Consider the following 17,335-nt stretch of genomic DNA (forward strand, 5'->3'; position numbering starts at 1 on the left):
TTGTTTAACATGTGCCAGCTGAGCGTTATCACCCAGGTCCTACATTCCTTGTGCAGACGTCATTGTTTTGATGGTGTTTCGACATGTCCTCTGGCCTTGCGTTCACTGTCTTCAAAGAGCATGGACAGGCAACATGCCAGGAGCTTGTTTTCCAGCTTATTTTGCGGTTGATTGTTACATGTATGACTGACTATTTATTTTCCCACAATTAGAAAAAGCGCTGCAGTGGAAAGTATTTTTAAAACAGTTTGAATGTGTGCTGGAGCATCTGTTACTGGGCTTAACACTGGATCAGCAGTGATATTTTGGTAACTTGTTTTGTGAATCACGAATAAACTCTGAGGAGCATTTTGTTGTGAAGATATATATTTTTTCATTCTGTGGGAATAAATGGAGAGGAAGTGTAATGTGACCCCCCCATTTATTGTTTATACCCCTATTTCCTGCTTTCCCCAGCTGGAGTTAGCTAAAGTTGTTCCACTGCTGAATCCCTCTGGCCATGACCCAGGACTCAAGTCATGTGGTGCAGTATGTGAACTGCATGTACTACAGGAGCACAATCACGGTTTCCATTTTGGGCTCAACATCTTAAAGGGTTTTCAGAATGGCCTTTGTTAGCATGAGACGTCCCCTCCAAACAGCAGCCATTTACTTCCTGTTGGCTTAATGTTGTTCACTCTTTTCATGTCAGAATCTATTTGTTTTCTTTGTGTGTGTTTTTTTTTAACCAAAGCTTTTTTCAACATGTAGGTATAAATCAGATCTCAACCAATACCGGATTTTTGGGTCCGATACCAACATTAGGAAATAAAAAAAAATTATATTGTTGTATAGACTGAAATGTGGTTATCAAGCACTTGTGACAAAGATATGCAATGGAAGTATGATATTTTACAGTGTGAACATAATAATTCATAATTAACTATCAATCTAAAAATAACACATGTTGAACAATTTCTAAAATACCCCAAAAATCTTTTTCTACATTATTTTCTGTAAAAAAAAAAAAAAAAAAAAAAAAAAAAAAAAAAATAAGTGCTCATATCGCACAACATATCCTCTGATATGTGTCTGTGATGGATGGGCCTATATCAATTCATATAATCGGCCAACCAATAAAGCAGCTGGGCTCCAATGAATCCCACTGTTAGTGTTGAATTAACTAGATGCTGCTGTGGTTTATTTATTCAAACTGATAACTGCATTATCAAAGAGATAATACTTGATTTTTTTTCTCTTTGTAAGTAAGTAATGACTTGTGGTGAACAAAACTCTCAACCCTATTGCATTACACCTGTGTGGTTTTAGGGTCATCACTGCACGCTAAGCCTTCAAACTTTTCCAGAGGCAAAATGGTTAATATCTCTCGGTACGTGAGGAGCTTAATGACTTCAATGCAGCAGTATTTGGTATTCATAGGCATAAATCATGAAAAAGAGTGTTGGGCCGTTTAGCCTTTGTTAACAAACTGGAGTCACTGGTTAAAAGATGGCACATTTATGTTAGGGTTCAGCCAAATGATAGGCCATGAAATGCCAGGACACAAGAGGCCAACACCAAACATCAGATGGCAATAGTGACTAAATTCTAAAGAAGTCATTCACAACAATCATATTCTTAATCGCCTGCCAGTTTGGAGCGATGTTACTATGGAGATTTGGAAGAAAAAGGTTACGAGAATGCCGCAGTATTTGCCGAAAAAAAAAAAGAAAGAAGAAATGCAGCATTTGTGATACGAGACAGTGCTGTAAACTGAGTGACTGTAACGCCCTCTGTGTGGAGAGACTCTCTGCAGTGCCCATTTGAAATAAGCCGTTCAGTGTCTTGCTCAGGGTTGTGTCAGTGCTGCTTCTCAACAGCTTCGGTTTGGATGATGAGATTTTCCTCATTGAGGAGCCTGGCGTGAAAAGTGCACCGTTCAGCAGCCTGACGCTGTTCTCACAAGATGAGCTCTCCCTCCATTTTTGTGTTGCGTTCTGGAACCAACTGCTGGCCTCAAATAAAATACTGTACAGTTAAAAAGCAGGAATTATGACACTTGTGTTGCCACACAGTATATCTAACGGCCCGCTGGGCTCTTGGGCCCATTCTGTTGTGAAATTGGACCAACTGGTGTCTAGAGATGCACCCTGCTGCTGTATTAAAACATTGTCGGGCATTTGTATTCATTTTGTAAGACATTTGCAAAACATTCATTTCCTAACCAAATTAGTTTCTGAGCAGCATTGACCTACTGAGCTCTGTGTTATTTGTCCAGTCTCAAGTACTTGCATGAAAAAAAATGTTTTAAGCAGAAGATATCTTGCATTGCTAATGTTTGTGTGGGGCCTCTTTGAAGACATTTTCACTACTAAACCGTGGCTTTTCACATATTTGGCTTAAAAAGATCTTCTCCAGCTCAAAAAGGGTTTTGTTGTGTCAGAATCTGGCAAGAAAACTAGGTTTGGCCTAAAAGAAAATTGGCAGCTAATCGTAGCCCAGACTAATTCAAAGCTACATTTTGTCTGTTTACACAATAAAACAACTCTTCCTGTGGTCTCCTCATGCCAATAGGGCTTTTAGTAAATAGGACCCCACCTTTAGTGTGCTGGCGAGTGAGAGCTTGAGCATGCTTTGTGGTCCACTTTGAAAACAAATCCTTTGGCCAAACTCTCCCTTGTGGATTGTCAGATGTCACGTTTGGGAAAAGTCCATTTGACTAAAATCTCAGTGTACACAGTCACACATTCACGGGTTATTTAGCATCAGCACCTCTCCTCATGTCTGAAAAGTCAACTGTAATGGTTCTACAGCACGTGAGCTGTGGTGATGTCTTCCCGTTGGCGGCTGAGTGTAGTGCAGATCTGCTGGTGGATGGGTAGGCAGTGGCGTGTTATGTAACACAAGTAGGTGGCTGGAGTAGCTCTGGGTGAGAGTGTGTGTTTGTGGTGTGCATTTGGTATTTTCTGGATGTGTGAATTTCCCCACACACAGGACTTTGCCCCCCAACCTAGATGGGTGTCTGCTGAGTGCAATAGCCTGAGGAGATGGATTTAAGCTTCGGTTTGTTGAGGAGTGGTGACGAGGTATTGGAGTAGTGTCATATTGTGAAGAAAGGTCAGGAATTGGGGTCGTAGGGGTTGGTCGACTGTCTAGGAAGCCTCTTCACAGTACTTGCCTGGAAGAATCAATCAATTTTCTTGGATTATAGCCACCTCCTTTTTCTTTTTTTTCTTCATGGTCCCAATATATCTCAACCCTCAGTGCAGATAATTGCTCTGGTATAGCAGTGGCTATTGCCTCAGACTCCTTTGTTTGCAGCGCCTCCAAGAATAGAGATCCTAATTTCTGACAAAGGGGGAATAAAATCTCATCAGATAGAGTGCCCTGAAGGCAGGTCGACCTCAGGTTGTCTGAGCCTCTGTTACTAGTCTGGTATATTTGGTTAGAGTAGTGGATACAGCAGTATTTGTTCCCTAAAACATTTACATAGGTTTGTTTTCAGCAATGCAATTGCACAATAAATTTTGAATCTTGCAGTCAGCCATAAACAATCAGTTATTTATCAGCTTCTATATCCATTTAGTTGTATTTAAGGCAGGGGTCTCCAACCAGTAGCTCCTGAGCTACCAATTAAATATGTGCGTGTTGAGTATCAAGTTGTCATTGTTCACATAAAAGAAGCTTATGAAGCTGGTTTGGGTGGAGCTCAGCTATGTGAATAAATGTTACTAAACAGAAGTAGCTATTATATGATGCACTGTCTGAATTAACTAGCATGCTGATGACTCATTGAAAATTCTTGTTGCTGCATATGACCCGTGCTGAGCAATGCAACACCTTAGTCTGTACTGACTCAAGGACAGGGATAGCTACTGCAAAACCAAACATGGAGGGGTTTTGGATGACCGTGAGTTATTGGACATAGAGTGGAAACAAGACAACCCATTGCACATTTATTTTTCCTCAAGATGGGAGCAGTTTAGTTTGTTTGGTTGTTCCTTTGGAGCCTTACTTGTACATCCTGGATAGTCTGTCCTCTTGTGTCCTTCTGGAGAAAAAAACAACTAGCCCAACCAACATTTCTCTTGGACCCCTTGTTTAAATAAAGACTTTTGTAATATAAATCATAAGAAAGTTTAAATGTTCTGTGTTCAGATTTAGATAAACATGTTTGAAAGATTTTGTATTTTACTCAGTATCAATCATATTATAGAAAATTCCTACAGGAGGGAAGCACTTTCTGCATGTGATGCTGAGCTCCTGGTGAAATTGTTTAGATAAAGGTTGCCTTGAACTAGTTCAGAGTTTAATATTTAGTCTGCCAGACCTAGATGGCTCTGGATGGACAGAAAATGACTGTAAATACAGGGCAGTGACAAAAAGGGTTTTGACATAATGTCTGTTTAGTGGGCGTTTCCATGAGATCAATTTTCTTCTGTCCGTCCACTCGATTTCTATCAGGCCAAATGGAGCAGAGGGGAGATAGGTGGCTTAGAGGCAGAATAAACTAAGCTAAGGACTGGAGATTGAACAATTAAATATTATTTTTACTCGGTAAGGAGCTGTTACAATGTGTGTGACTGCTTTGATTGGATGTCACTGAACAGAAATGTCATTGGATATCAACCTTTTTCAAAAGATTATTCTCACATGTCTGTTGGATTTTCATTTCATGCTGCTCTTAAAATCTGACACGATAACCTACTTTGTCTTTTAAGAAAAGGTAAAAAACAACAACAACTAAGCTTAAATGTGCCATTTTTGGCTTATTTTATCTTGTCTTGAAAATGTCAACCATATAGGGACTTGTACTGGATAAATTATATCCTGACATATGGTGTCTGTTTGTCATGATTTCATGAATTATTCATGTATTATTTTCAGATACATTACTCTGCATCTTTATTCAGTTACCTTAGACAGCCTGCGTGAGTGTCACAAGCAAGTACCAACAAACTGTCAACAAAGTAAACCGTCAGAGTTGCCCACTGATTGTTACACCAATGAAACAAAACTCGGGTGGTTGTTGGAGAGTTTAAAGTGAAAGCTGTCAAACTTTTGATCATGTTGTTGAGAATAAAAAGAACGGATGAGAATAAAGAATGACAAGAAAACTGATTTTTGTTGACAGCATGCTCTCAAGAGGTAACTCCACTATGGCAGAGTATCAACCCTTTCCTCAGGTTCTGGAGTTTATGTAAAGTGTTTTGACATCAATGTTTACACTGTAGATGTGTAAACATGGCTCACAGGCCATGTGCTATCAGATTTACATATAGGCAAATGGATATAAATGATACACAATGGAAAATGTTGAGTAATCCACTGAGGTCGGAACTGATTTCTTTACTTAACATCAATTGAGTGTCTCACTGATTTGTCTTTGCTTCCTCTCCCTCGTGTCCTCGCTGCGTTTGGCCCATCGTGGTGGACTCCCAACATCATTCACCTCTGCAGGTAAGCGCCACAAACACTGACACAGACTCAAGAGCATATTGTTCTGTTATAATGGGTTTTTTTTCTTCATGAAAACCCTTAATGAATTCATACATAATTGGAGGGTCAGCTATCCCGCCACGTAGAGCTTCCTCTGAGTTTCACCTTCTATGGATCTTGACGCAAGCAAAGCCCTGACTTCCCTTCATAGTTTAAAAAGCCAGCTGTTGAATTGGGTGCATCAGTACCAGTAACACTGTGCTTTGTGACCATCTGGGAATTGTGGATGACGGCGGGTAACATGCCGGTCACAGGACTCAGAACAATAAGTACAAACATAATCTGGTTTCAAAGAGCTCAAATGCCCAAAGAGTTTTACTTTACTTTACTAAAACGTTTTTTCTGAAGGTGCAGCCAGTTCATCTACCCATAAGCCTCCTAATACGTTGACTTGGCTGATTTGGCATTCTAATCTGATGAAAGATGGGGTACAAACAAGGGGTACACATTACCCTTTGGTCTCTGTACAGGATAGATTTTCAGTGTTTTTATTTCTGACATATGCTGCGTGAAAGGAAGGGAGCATATAGCCTGGGGCTGGTTATAAGCAGGGCAGTACTGATTATGTATTAAGAGGTCTTGGGAACACAACGGTTTCTGGATCTTGTAGATTCCTCTGGAGCCTGGGGATTGCTCATGGTGATAACCTCAAGAGATGATCCCAGATGGGGATGCCATCCTTTCAGCTGGCCTACTTCCCTGCGACTCATCACACATAGCAATTTATCCAATCCGTCTGCACCACTTCTCTTGCTAAGCCAGCCATGTAATTATTGTGTACATTTTGGCCTTGCTGCAGTGGAAGATGCTCATCTTTCTGTATGCAGAATTTCCATACGGTTTGGACACCATACTGTGAGCGATTGTGGTTGCAGCCTGGCGTGGGGCGAGTGACAGGAATGACACCATAAAATGTGTTTTCTAACAGCGATGCTGTTATCTTTTAGAGAAAAAATAACAACATAAATGTAGGAGTAAAAATAAAAACACCCCACGCCACAGTCGACTTAACACAGGAGCTACTGTACAAAACAAAAGGCTATAGTCAAACTTAGATATGCATTTTTCTTTTCTAATGACCTTAATGATAACATATGTTAAGCCAATGAATATGAACTCGATAACAGCTTGGTTGATAGCAGAGTTCGTCAGTGTTTCTCTACTTTGCTCGCGTGTCTGCTGCACTGAGAATGCAGTTGAAATGGATGTAATCACAGGTGGCTTTGTGTACTGTCAGTCCAGTAGTCATAGTAGTTGACTCACACTTGAATAAATTATGGTCTATTTGGTATGAAATATAGCAATAACCTTTGATTATTGAAGCAGTTTCATTTTTGAAAGGGTAAAGAAATCAAGAATAAGAACGTACATATTTCCTTGCATACATTTAGCTAACTATGGGTTTTTTATCTGCAGTTATGTCAAGTGTTTAAATATCCATATTATCACATTATATTAATTGGATGTAAGATAAATTATATATATATAATTAAGTGTAATGTTTGTAAAAGTCCTATTTTTATATTCATACAAGCGATTCAATTTAGATAAACAAGCAGAACAACTACATGTTAACAATAACCATCACAACTGTTTTAATTTTTCATCAGAGAATTTGTTGGAGGATCTATTATTTAACTTGTGCTCTGGCAGTTGGCCAGTCAAAATCAAACAACCATGACCCTTTAGCTTTAACTCTTGAGTTTTAAATTGTGTCTGTGGTGGGAGTCTGTGGTTTGGAGCTGTTTGAAGCTCCAGTTGGCACCCAGAATGATTAGGACTGTCTGTTTACTTCTCTTAATTACTTGCTGTCAACATATTGACATGGACAGTGCAGACTTGGCAATCGGTGGCCACACAAACAAACATCCAAAAGGTTGTGTGCAAAAACAATCAAATAACTTTCAGGACTTTTACGAGGATTAAAAGGCTGTCAGACTATGTGAAGTCCCGCGTCCCATTCATTTCTTCTATAGGTCTTATACTGTATGTATCAATCCAGTATAGGCCAATAATCAAGCAATCAATGATCATGATATCATTATTAATATTAGAGTCTATTCTTGTTCAATTCACCCTAAGGAGATAGAGAAAAAAAACATCAAAACAAGCAGCCACCAAATAATGGCTGGAGCTAGTCAGCCCCCAGCTATAGCCAGTCATGTATCGGACCACTGTGCTGTGCCATGGTCTAGCTTTTTCCCCAAGAACTCCATGTACTCCGAAATGAACAAATCCAGCAGCACCCCAAAAAAATTTAGTATGCCCGTTTATGATAAACCACCCTCATGACGACAAACCAGCTTTTATTGTGAAGCAGTTACAGTAAATGCTCCATGTTTGCATTAGAGTAAAAATGCATACTTTTGTGCTGTTCCGTAAGCAGACAGGTGGCCCAGTAGGACAGAGAGTGGCTGCAGCCTTGAGATCATTTTTATCACTCCACTCACTGCTTGCATTTTGTTATCACAGGTGCCTTATTCTGATGATAGATTGCGTTATAGCATATTATGGTCAGTTTTAATCTTTACTCGCAAGAGTGCTGCCTCGGAAGATCAGGGGGTGGTTTCAAATTTATTTGCTTCACTCATTTTCTGTGAATGGCAAATTTGAGTGCAATTCAAACCCTAAAGGCTATTTTCCACTGGTTCCGTGTCCGACGCGTTCCGTGTCCGATGCGGCTCGCCGTCATTAAAGTCAATGCTTCATATCCCACCGTCTCACCAACGTCCCAAGGCTCAGTCTATTTCTATCAGAAACCGCTCGGAGACCGCGGCAATTCGAGTAGAGAAGATCGGCCGGGCAGGAAGTTTGACGAGAAATCTAAATAAAACTCCGGGAGAATTTTCAAAATAAAAACACCCATGTGCAAACTCCCGGTCGTCTCACCGTCTACCTCCTCCGTTTCAATTTGGACAATAAATGAATTCTCCTTCTGCTACAGACACAGTATGTGAAGTAGTTACACAATAAATAGGAGGATTCATGTTTTTAATGACTAAAACACAGCAGGCTGTATTAACTTTGTCTGTAGGCTGCAGCACAAAGTAGGAAATGACAACAATAACCACAAAATGGAAGAAAAAGAAACCGTTTAACAGCGTTTACCCACGATAGAAGCACAGAAATCAAGGAAACATGACCAAATGAGGAAGGTAGATAAAAACGCTTTGCGTCTGACACGCTGCCGGTGGAATATGAAGCCGCGCAAAGGACGGAACAAAGTCGCGTCGCACACGCGACGTGACAGACACGTCTTCAGTGGAAAATGCAGGTAACCATGACTGGGCCATACCTCCGGGGATGCACACTTTCAGGTTTTAAGCTGTCAATATGCTACAGTTATGATAATATGTTTCTATGCTCACCTCAGAAATAATACATTATCAGTAACAACATCATAGGTCAACATCTATCTATAAATCTGATTCTTCTTCAGTTTTTGAGTCTTTTGAGGTGACCAAGCATTTTGCTTTTCAGCTTTGGATGAAACTAGTCTCTGTCCACACTGCCTGTAATCACATGGCATTTATAGTTTAGTTTTAGCTCTTCAAACAGTATTTGTGAAAATTAACCTCATTTACTAAAATACATACCATACTGCTGCTGTGCCAGATCAAAGGAGAAAATTACTTCAAGTATGCTTTTAGGTGATTTTTTTTTTTTGTAACATCAGTCAGTGTTTGTGTAATAATTGGTTTAAGGACCTGATCTCAACAACAGCATCTGAGCCTTTCCAGTCCTGTTTCTATATTAACTATAAAATCAAGGGCATGTGGCATGGGCACAGGTGCCAGAGGAATCGCTCATTGCCGCCTTGTTATGGTTCATGGCTTTTCCAGTTTGAATGGGGTTATGTAAGGTCTGCAGTGTTAAACAGGAGAGTCATAAATCAACCGACACAGTCAAAACAGCGCAGCAACTTTTGTCTGAGTTGTTCGAAGTGCTCTTCATCTCTTCTTCCTCCTCGTTCTCTATTCGCTTTATGGAACCTGGAGGAGATGGAAATGACTGCGTGAGATTCTGAAAAACGACCAGTTTTGATGAATCATTGCTGTTCTGTCCCCTCTGAGTATGTAACTAATGATAGCAATTTGGATGAAAATGTTCTTTTCCTTTGTCACGTCACCGGTTCTGCTCACATTTCTTTACTGCCGTGCACTTTGAGACCATAATTTGTAGACACACATTTTTTTTTCTTTTTTGCAGGAGTTGCCCCTTTTCCTTGTCTCATCAACTTTTCCAAACAAAGGAGCAAGTCTCAGATTGTTTGTTTCCTACTGTTTTCTAGCATTCTGTCAGCTTCGCATCGCAGGATTTTGGTGCGAGCATCTATTGAAAATCTTTCAAAACTTAGAAGCTGACACAACTCTTTCCACTCTTTGGAATTTAGCATTTTTAGGCCAGATGATTCACTTCGCCAGTCTTGGAGTGTGAAATTTGCTATGACGTGTTCTCTCTCTCTCTCTCTCTCTCTCTCTCTCTCTCTCTCTCTCTCTCTCTCTCTCTCTCTCTCTCGATCTTTCTTTTGCTGTCTCTCATTCATTCTGCCACATAATGTACATCACTGCTTCACATCAACTTTGTTTTTTTCTCATTTTCACCAGCACGGATTTACTAAAAGTTTTCACTGCTGTTTGCAATAATTAAGGAAGCTTAAGTTAAATCTGGTATCAGCTTTTATGTTACAAACAAAAACAAATTATTTGGATGCTACTAGCTAGTGTATTTAACCTCTTGCTTGAATAGAATCTTGTTTTAATTGCAAGTTTTCGGTCTGTTTTTAAACTTTACTATTTGCCATATATTATTATTATTATTATTATTATTATTATTATTTTTCAGTAATACCTTCATGTGGCCTCTCTAAGTGTTTGTACTGCGCTAAATTTACAGCACTACCATAGCATCACGTCATATTACAAATATACAGCCTAACATCAAACACACAGACAGGGGAATATCCGGCCATGGCGGGCGGAGGAAGAGGAGAATGGGACTCAGCCACAGGATGTGTAGTCAGGAACCAGTCATCACTCTCTTCCTAATCTCCCTGTTCACCCCCCTGTTTACCACCATCTGGAGAGGATGCCAGGGACTGGCCCGGTGGCAGAATTAGACTCACGGGCTCGGAGCGCTGCCAGGCTCGAGATGAAAATCCTGGAGGGAAAAGGCCTTTTTTGCAGTTCACGCTTGTCTGTCCTGCGTCCTTGCTCTGTGGTATTGGACCTGAGCCTGCACTGCTGACGTAGGCTGCCCTGCCTCTCAACAAGACAACATCTAGCTCATCTGGCATCCAAACCATGCTCAGAAGAACAAAACCCCTGATCGTGGATTAGTCACTTGCTGCAGAGAAGCGTCACTTTAGGGGTGTAGTGCGATCAAGCTGCACCCCAGATCAATGCAGCAATGTGTAATCTTTGCCTCTTTTAGTCTTTCCGCCCACCCTCCTTTGCTGCTAAATTCAAAGCAGTTGAGTTCAAATTTGAAGCACAGGTGCCTCGTCTCCTTCTGAACTCTGTTCCCCTGGAGAGCACCGAACTGCAGAGAATGTCTTTCTACAAATAGAGTGCTACCTGGCTGCAAAAAAATGTAGTCCAAAGATCTACTGAGCATTTGTGCATGTGTTTATAGTGCTTGCTGTATTTTCTATAATTAATGCTTCTCTTGCTGTGGGTAGCGGAGACAGCATCAGATGCTGTCAACTTGACCCTCTTGTTATTTGATTCATTACAGGGTGGCTAATTGGTGATGTGAGCTGAAATGGAGAGTGGAGTAATCCCCTCTCCCCAACTCGTTACCCGGGTTTTATACTTACAGCAAGCTACAATAAGGAGCATTTTGTCTCTGCGTGGTTAGTAAGCCAGATGGAATTAAGGCTTCATGGAGAAATCATTTTAGTTCACTCAGCGGACTGCTGGTGCCAAAACGTCTGATTATCTCCTCGTCCCCTCCTTTCCTTCATAACCACCCGTCCGAACAAGCTGGTAATAACCGTGGTGGCCACTGCTTTGCTTTCACCTTTCATATCCTGTCAGCTCAGCGGTCTGCAGGGAGAGGAGACGAGGACAGGAAGTTATAATGGTGTGTTTGTGGGAGACAGTGCCAATATTTGTGTGTGTTCACAAATGAGCGGCCTTGAATATGAGCCATGAGAGGAGCTCATCCTCACTGATGGAACGGCCTCTGATGGATTCCCCCCCCCCTGTGGTAATATGGGTCACGGTCATAAGGTATCTTCAAATGATAACACAGATCAGTCAAGTCCCACATGATTCCCAATTCACCCAGAATGCTATAATTTTGTTGTAAGCAGCCTGTACAGTACAGCCTGTAGCCAGGATTGTAGTAATACTGAGGTCTTGAGTGCCACCAAAAAGAGCCCTAAATTCTTCTCAATTGCTTGGATTTTTTTCAATATAATTTTGTTTTTCCTGTAAACTTTATTTCTCAAGATAACGATCTAGTCAGTGGTTGAAAGCTCTTCACACACTGCCAGCAATACGTAACTCGAGTCAGAATAGCAAAGCCCATTATTGTTTTTTATTTTTTGTTGGCAAAAAGTCATCAAAAGTTAAGATATTTCTGTTTAAAAAGTTATAATCAACACATAAATACTCTCCATGTACAATCTGGTAATTGCTAAAGCTTCTCTGAAGCTGCTTACAGAAAAACTCCAGAGGACATGACCTTAGTGTCCTCAGTGGTAGCAGTAGTAGCTGCCGTTCTGTGCTGTGCTCTTCTCATCGGCTGTTGTACCATTTTAAGATCCTACAGATTTTAGGATGGAAAAGGATTGGTCTTATGTAACACGATTGTACTATATTTTCCATTTTATGCTCCTTTATTATGAAAGCTGTGTTACAGAAACCGTTTTCATAATTATGCTGCAGCATCCATGAATTTGAATCATTTCTAGACAAAAAAAAAGCAGTCCTCTTTTTTTCTTTTTTTTTTAAAGGCACGATTAATTTGGTGGAAAAACATGGAAGCATGTTGTTGTTCTTTTCCCCCATATAAATCAATGTTGTTCTGACCTGAGGGATAAACAGTACCTGAGTCTTTTGAATTGGCTTTCAAACAAAAGGGAGGTTTTTTTTCTCCATTTAATTCAATTAACAAGAAAATTGCTTACGTTTAGGAAGGGTAAAAATGTTGTTATTATATATAGAACATAAACATAACCTATTGGTGTACAAATTTAGAGTTCAAGACAAATTTCCTTTTGGCTTTATTCAGCCGCTCGACCGAGACTACAGTAATCAAGGCCTGGCGTGCCACCTTCGATTTGTACAATATGTGCACGTATTGTTTAGTCGTGTAGTCGTTTGTAAGAAAAACAGCATGGAGCAATATGGTTTGTCCTCCCATAATGTATCATTGGACTCTCACTGTGAAAGCAAGGTTTTCTCCTCTACCTCCCTCTCTTTCCTTTCTCTCGCTCTCTGCAAGGGTGAACGTGGGCGGCTGTACAGAGCATGACAGCAGTGCTCTGTTGAATGTAGACTAGAAATGAGGAATAAAGAAAATACAACACCAATGGAAACAGTGAGACAGTGTTGATAATGGGGCTTGTTTGTCTTTAGGGCTGTAGATGTGCAGTTTTTGAGCTCGTACAGAAGCTGCACCACCATTTTGTGGTGTCTCACCAGAAAAGGTTGCTTGTGAGACTTTTTAATTAGAAGTCTCTCATTAATGCTGTTTTTGTGTGCTAATTTCTAGTTTGTCGGTGTTGATGAGTTTTCTCCGTCACGCTGTATGTTTTATCTGCGTTCATGCCAGGGGATGTTTGTATCCCATAAAGCCTTTGTTTCTATGTGCTTCTTTATGTAAGCATCCCCTTTTTCTTCCATCGTCTGCACTCCTGCTGTGATTTGTGCAGCAAGGAGCTCAGCAGCAGTGACACTGATGAGCACAGCATCAGCCTCCAGCTGTGTGTGTGTGTGTGTGTGTGTGTGTGTGTGTGTGTGTGTGTGTGTGTGTGTGTGTGTGTGTGTGTGTGTGTCTTTGTGGATGCATGTTTGTGGCTGTGTGCATGTGCTTCATAGTGAGTTTGCCTGTGTGTCACGCCCCCTTTGACAGGCGCAATGGCATTGATGAGTGCAACTGCAGCTGGGCTGAACTGAACGTTACTTGCCTTTTGTTTTTTAATCTGCCACAAAACCAAACAACAGATAGAAATGTTTCACCCATCTGGGTGTGGAGTCAAGGCTGCCGCGGCTAGTTGGGTGATGGGTGACTGTGCAAACATCACTGCAGAGTGGATTAATGTGTGAATGGTTCCATGAAATACAGAATACTACTTAATATTTAACACTGTTTTAATGTGATTCATAGATTTCAGCAGTCTGAATGCTCTTTAATATAAAATAGTTGAACTTTGAATGATGCTAGCCACCGAAGCTCACTTATCAAATGTGTAAGTTTATGTAAAAGCTTTACTGTCTACAATAGATTCTTGGTTTTAGTCTTTTTATTTCCATTACTTAACAAATAAGTTATCCTGCTCTTGTTATGTAACTGCACTTATGCAAAGAGCAGATTTCCCTTCCTTAGTTGTTGTTGTTGTTGTTGTTTGATAATTGATTTAATCATGACTTTGTCTTTGTTTCACTTCAGCTTCAGTTTTACACGTATGAATTGCTTTGATGGAAACAGCACATAGTAATTAGAATCTAAATTATACTCATCCGTCTGAGCTATTTGCAGATGATCTCTATCAATTTTTTCACTGCTCATGGCCTACTTTGTGAAGACTGGCAATGTTTATAGTTCATTTAATCTCAAGACTGATACAGAGCAGTTTCTGAGTGTCTGTTTCCCAACGCTTCCAGGTCAGATTACTTTTATTTGGCATCTGGAGGGTTAAACTTTGAGCACCAGGTCTGCTTACAGAAAGAGACAGGCAGATGTGGAAATAAAACCATGAATGAATGGATGAATGAAAAATGAACTGTTGTGCAAGTAAAATGTAAAACAGAATTCGTCTTCACACTTAAACAGGCGCGAGGGCTTTGAGGTTGCCTAGGCAACTGGTTGCCTGTGCGATGGATGGGTAAGTGGGCGTGGAGTCAACAGGGGTTTGTGGGCCGGTGAGAGCGGAGGCAGGCGACTGGCACACAGCACACGCCGCATGGGGGCTTAACGCTGATGATCTGACAGCGGTGTTGACCCTCGTCCATCTGCTGGGAAACGAGGGGGGATCACAACAACGTGACATGTTGGAGGTCCACACACCGTTGTCTTTGTACCACGCCGCAGCTGGAAGCTGACAGCTGTTTGTGAAAACATCACAGGCAGAGAACCCTTTTTCAACCTCTTGATTTTTAGATTACAGTCTTTTGTGGATGCAGTGATCAGACGGTCATTTGCTGCGCGGCTGTTGACATCAGACTTGTTGGTTGTGTTCTGAGAGGTGGAAGTGCCCTACAAAATAAAACTATTATGTCCAATGAATTGTAAAAAAAATAATAGTCAACTGCTGGCCTTCAAATCATTGGTATCTTCAGAATCAATACCTTTGCGAATTACTTTTTAATAATTATTAATCAATTTGTCTATAAAATGACAGAATATTGGAACGAAAAAAAACCTTATGAATTCTAGTATTAAAATTGCTGTTATAGAATAAAATCCCAAAACATTCAGATATGACAAAGAAAAGCATTGTATCATCATGTTTGACTTGAAATTACAGCTTTAAAAAAACAATTAATTAATGAATTGTTCAATGTTGTTAATAGTTTTAGATGACTGTCCGGATCAACAAGGAAAAATGTGACTCTCCACACTGGAGAAGGTTCAACCAGCAAATTTGCTGCACTGCTGCCTGCAAAATGATCATTCAGTTTTGAAAATAATCATTAATACTTAGGTTTGAAAGGTTTTACCACTATGCTTGTAATGAAGCAAAATTGTCTTTCCGACGCTTCGGTTCACACTTTATCACTCTGACGCACACCAAGAAGTGCTAAGCGCTCTGAATCCTATGAAAACCACTTTACAGAAAACACATAGCCTCCTATTAAAGGTCAAGGATCTTGTGGTTTTCACATTAGTATGTACTCGAACCCCAGTAAAGACTCTGCTGACTGCACTCTGCCGTCTGTTCAGGAAAAAGAAACCCATAGCTAGAAGACAGGTAGTGGATTAAGATGAAAACAGCAGCAATTTCCAAAGGTACACTTATTATTGCAGTGCATGAATAATGTTTGTTTTGCAGTAAGAGCCTCATTAGCATTCCCTCCGCGTACCTTTTGATCTTGTGTGTAAATATGTTGAGCTTACGGGGACGTCGGCTGCCATTTCCCCTCAATCATACAGCCACCCAGTTCATTTGCATTGAGTAGCTTCTCTTTAATAGCTAATTATTCACATAAATCGCTACCCTCCCCGCTGCAGTTTCTCCCCTCAGGCAGTCACCTCAGCCATTTTGTTCTTACTTTGAGTGAGAGGCCGATCAACAGCGAGAGATTCCACTGAGAATGCGGAGTGCGTGGGCCACTACCCCACTGATGAGCTTCTTATGTAATATCCGTCTTCCAACCTCTCAGTGCACACTGGTGGTGGATTGTCCACAGTGAGCACAGGCTGGCAGGTTTGTACTCTTGTGTGGACTCTTGTGTAACATATTCAATCCACGTATTTGTTGTTAAAATATTTGCACATACATTTTAAACGTGATTTGGAAAACATCTGAAATATCTTTTCAAACTTTTAACAAGATGCAGACAAAATGAGCAGGAAGTGCCTTTGGTTAGTTACCCTGAAAATATTTATGTATTATCTGTCAGAGTTTATCTTTGACATTTTCTGCCTTCTCTGTGAGTGCAGGTAGTAAAAGGGGCCTAGACCTACCAATGTTTTTTTATGACTGTGTCTGCATTAATTTAGCATTTTTATACAGCAACAGTGACCCCCTGTGGTGAGACTCTGCCACCACACACACCAGGAGAGAGAGTTTTTTGACCTTCTGATGAGAAACTCTTTATAGATTCAGCTGACGGAGGAAACAAGCAGGTACACTGCATGAAACTGAGGAGACGCACTGAAACAAACGGTGTTACCTGGAAGTGCCAGAGGACGCAGAAAGAGAGGGTGTCTGCTGTGTTGTCGCCTGTACGTGGGCAGAGCTTATGTTGGGATTTAGATTAATCTTTTCTGTTTATTGTGTCAAGGCAGCGCTCAGTTGTTGGCTAAAGTCAGATTAGCCATTTGTTTACTCTCGCAGCTGTCCCTTCTACAGGGGCAGTGCACAGACGTTGTTGTGTTTTGGTTATTATCTCCGGATCTCACAGTCTATCTGGAGTAGCTGAAAATAATGGCCAGCATGTCAGAGTAATTCTGTTTTTGATACTTGACTGCCTGTATTTCTCATTTACTGCGTGGCTTTGGTTGAGTGAGCGGAGACAGTGACCTGTATGCTTAATTGGAGTTGTCCTTTTTCTCACACTGAAATCCTAAATCCTCCTCCGCGGTGGTGTTATTTCAGTCCCACTTTATGGAAAGTTTTGGACAGGAGTCTTTGCTTTAAATGACTGTGGTGTGACTTTGCCTCCAGCTACTCTGCGTTTGATGACACAGATGCTCAATGAGAAATTGGAAAGCACACTGGCACCAGCAGAGTGAAGAAATCAATTAAAACAACAGTACATGGTAACAAAGCCGAAACGTTCTCGTTGCTCCTCTGATGATTTCACAACAGCTTTGAAATGTGTGATGGTTTCCTCTGTTTATAAGGCATAAAATACGTTGGAATTTCTTACTGTCTGATGCGAACAAGGCATAAAGGCACCTGGTGACATGACTTTTGAGTGAGTAAGTCCAGCCTTATGAATATCTTGGTGGATGGCTAGTT

At 40.7% G+C, this 17,335-nt stretch overlaps 1 protein-coding gene across 1 annotated transcript in view; it reads left to right on the top strand.

Annotated features, from left to right (window-relative positions):
• The window catches only part of agap3 (ArfGAP with GTPase domain, ankyrin repeat and PH domain 3), a 112,418-nt gene that overhangs the window by 10,754 nt on the left and 84,329 nt on the right, over positions 1-17,335 (top strand). The window lies entirely within an intron of this gene.

Source organism: Embiotoca jacksoni, unplaced genomic scaffold (genome assembly GCF_022577435.1).
Source record: "Embiotoca jacksoni isolate LCO1_2020_lvr unplaced genomic scaffold, fEmbJac1.0.p SCAF_22, whole genome shotgun sequence".
Classification (NCBI taxonomy): Eukaryota; Metazoa; Chordata; class Actinopteri; family Embiotocidae; genus Embiotoca; species Embiotoca jacksoni.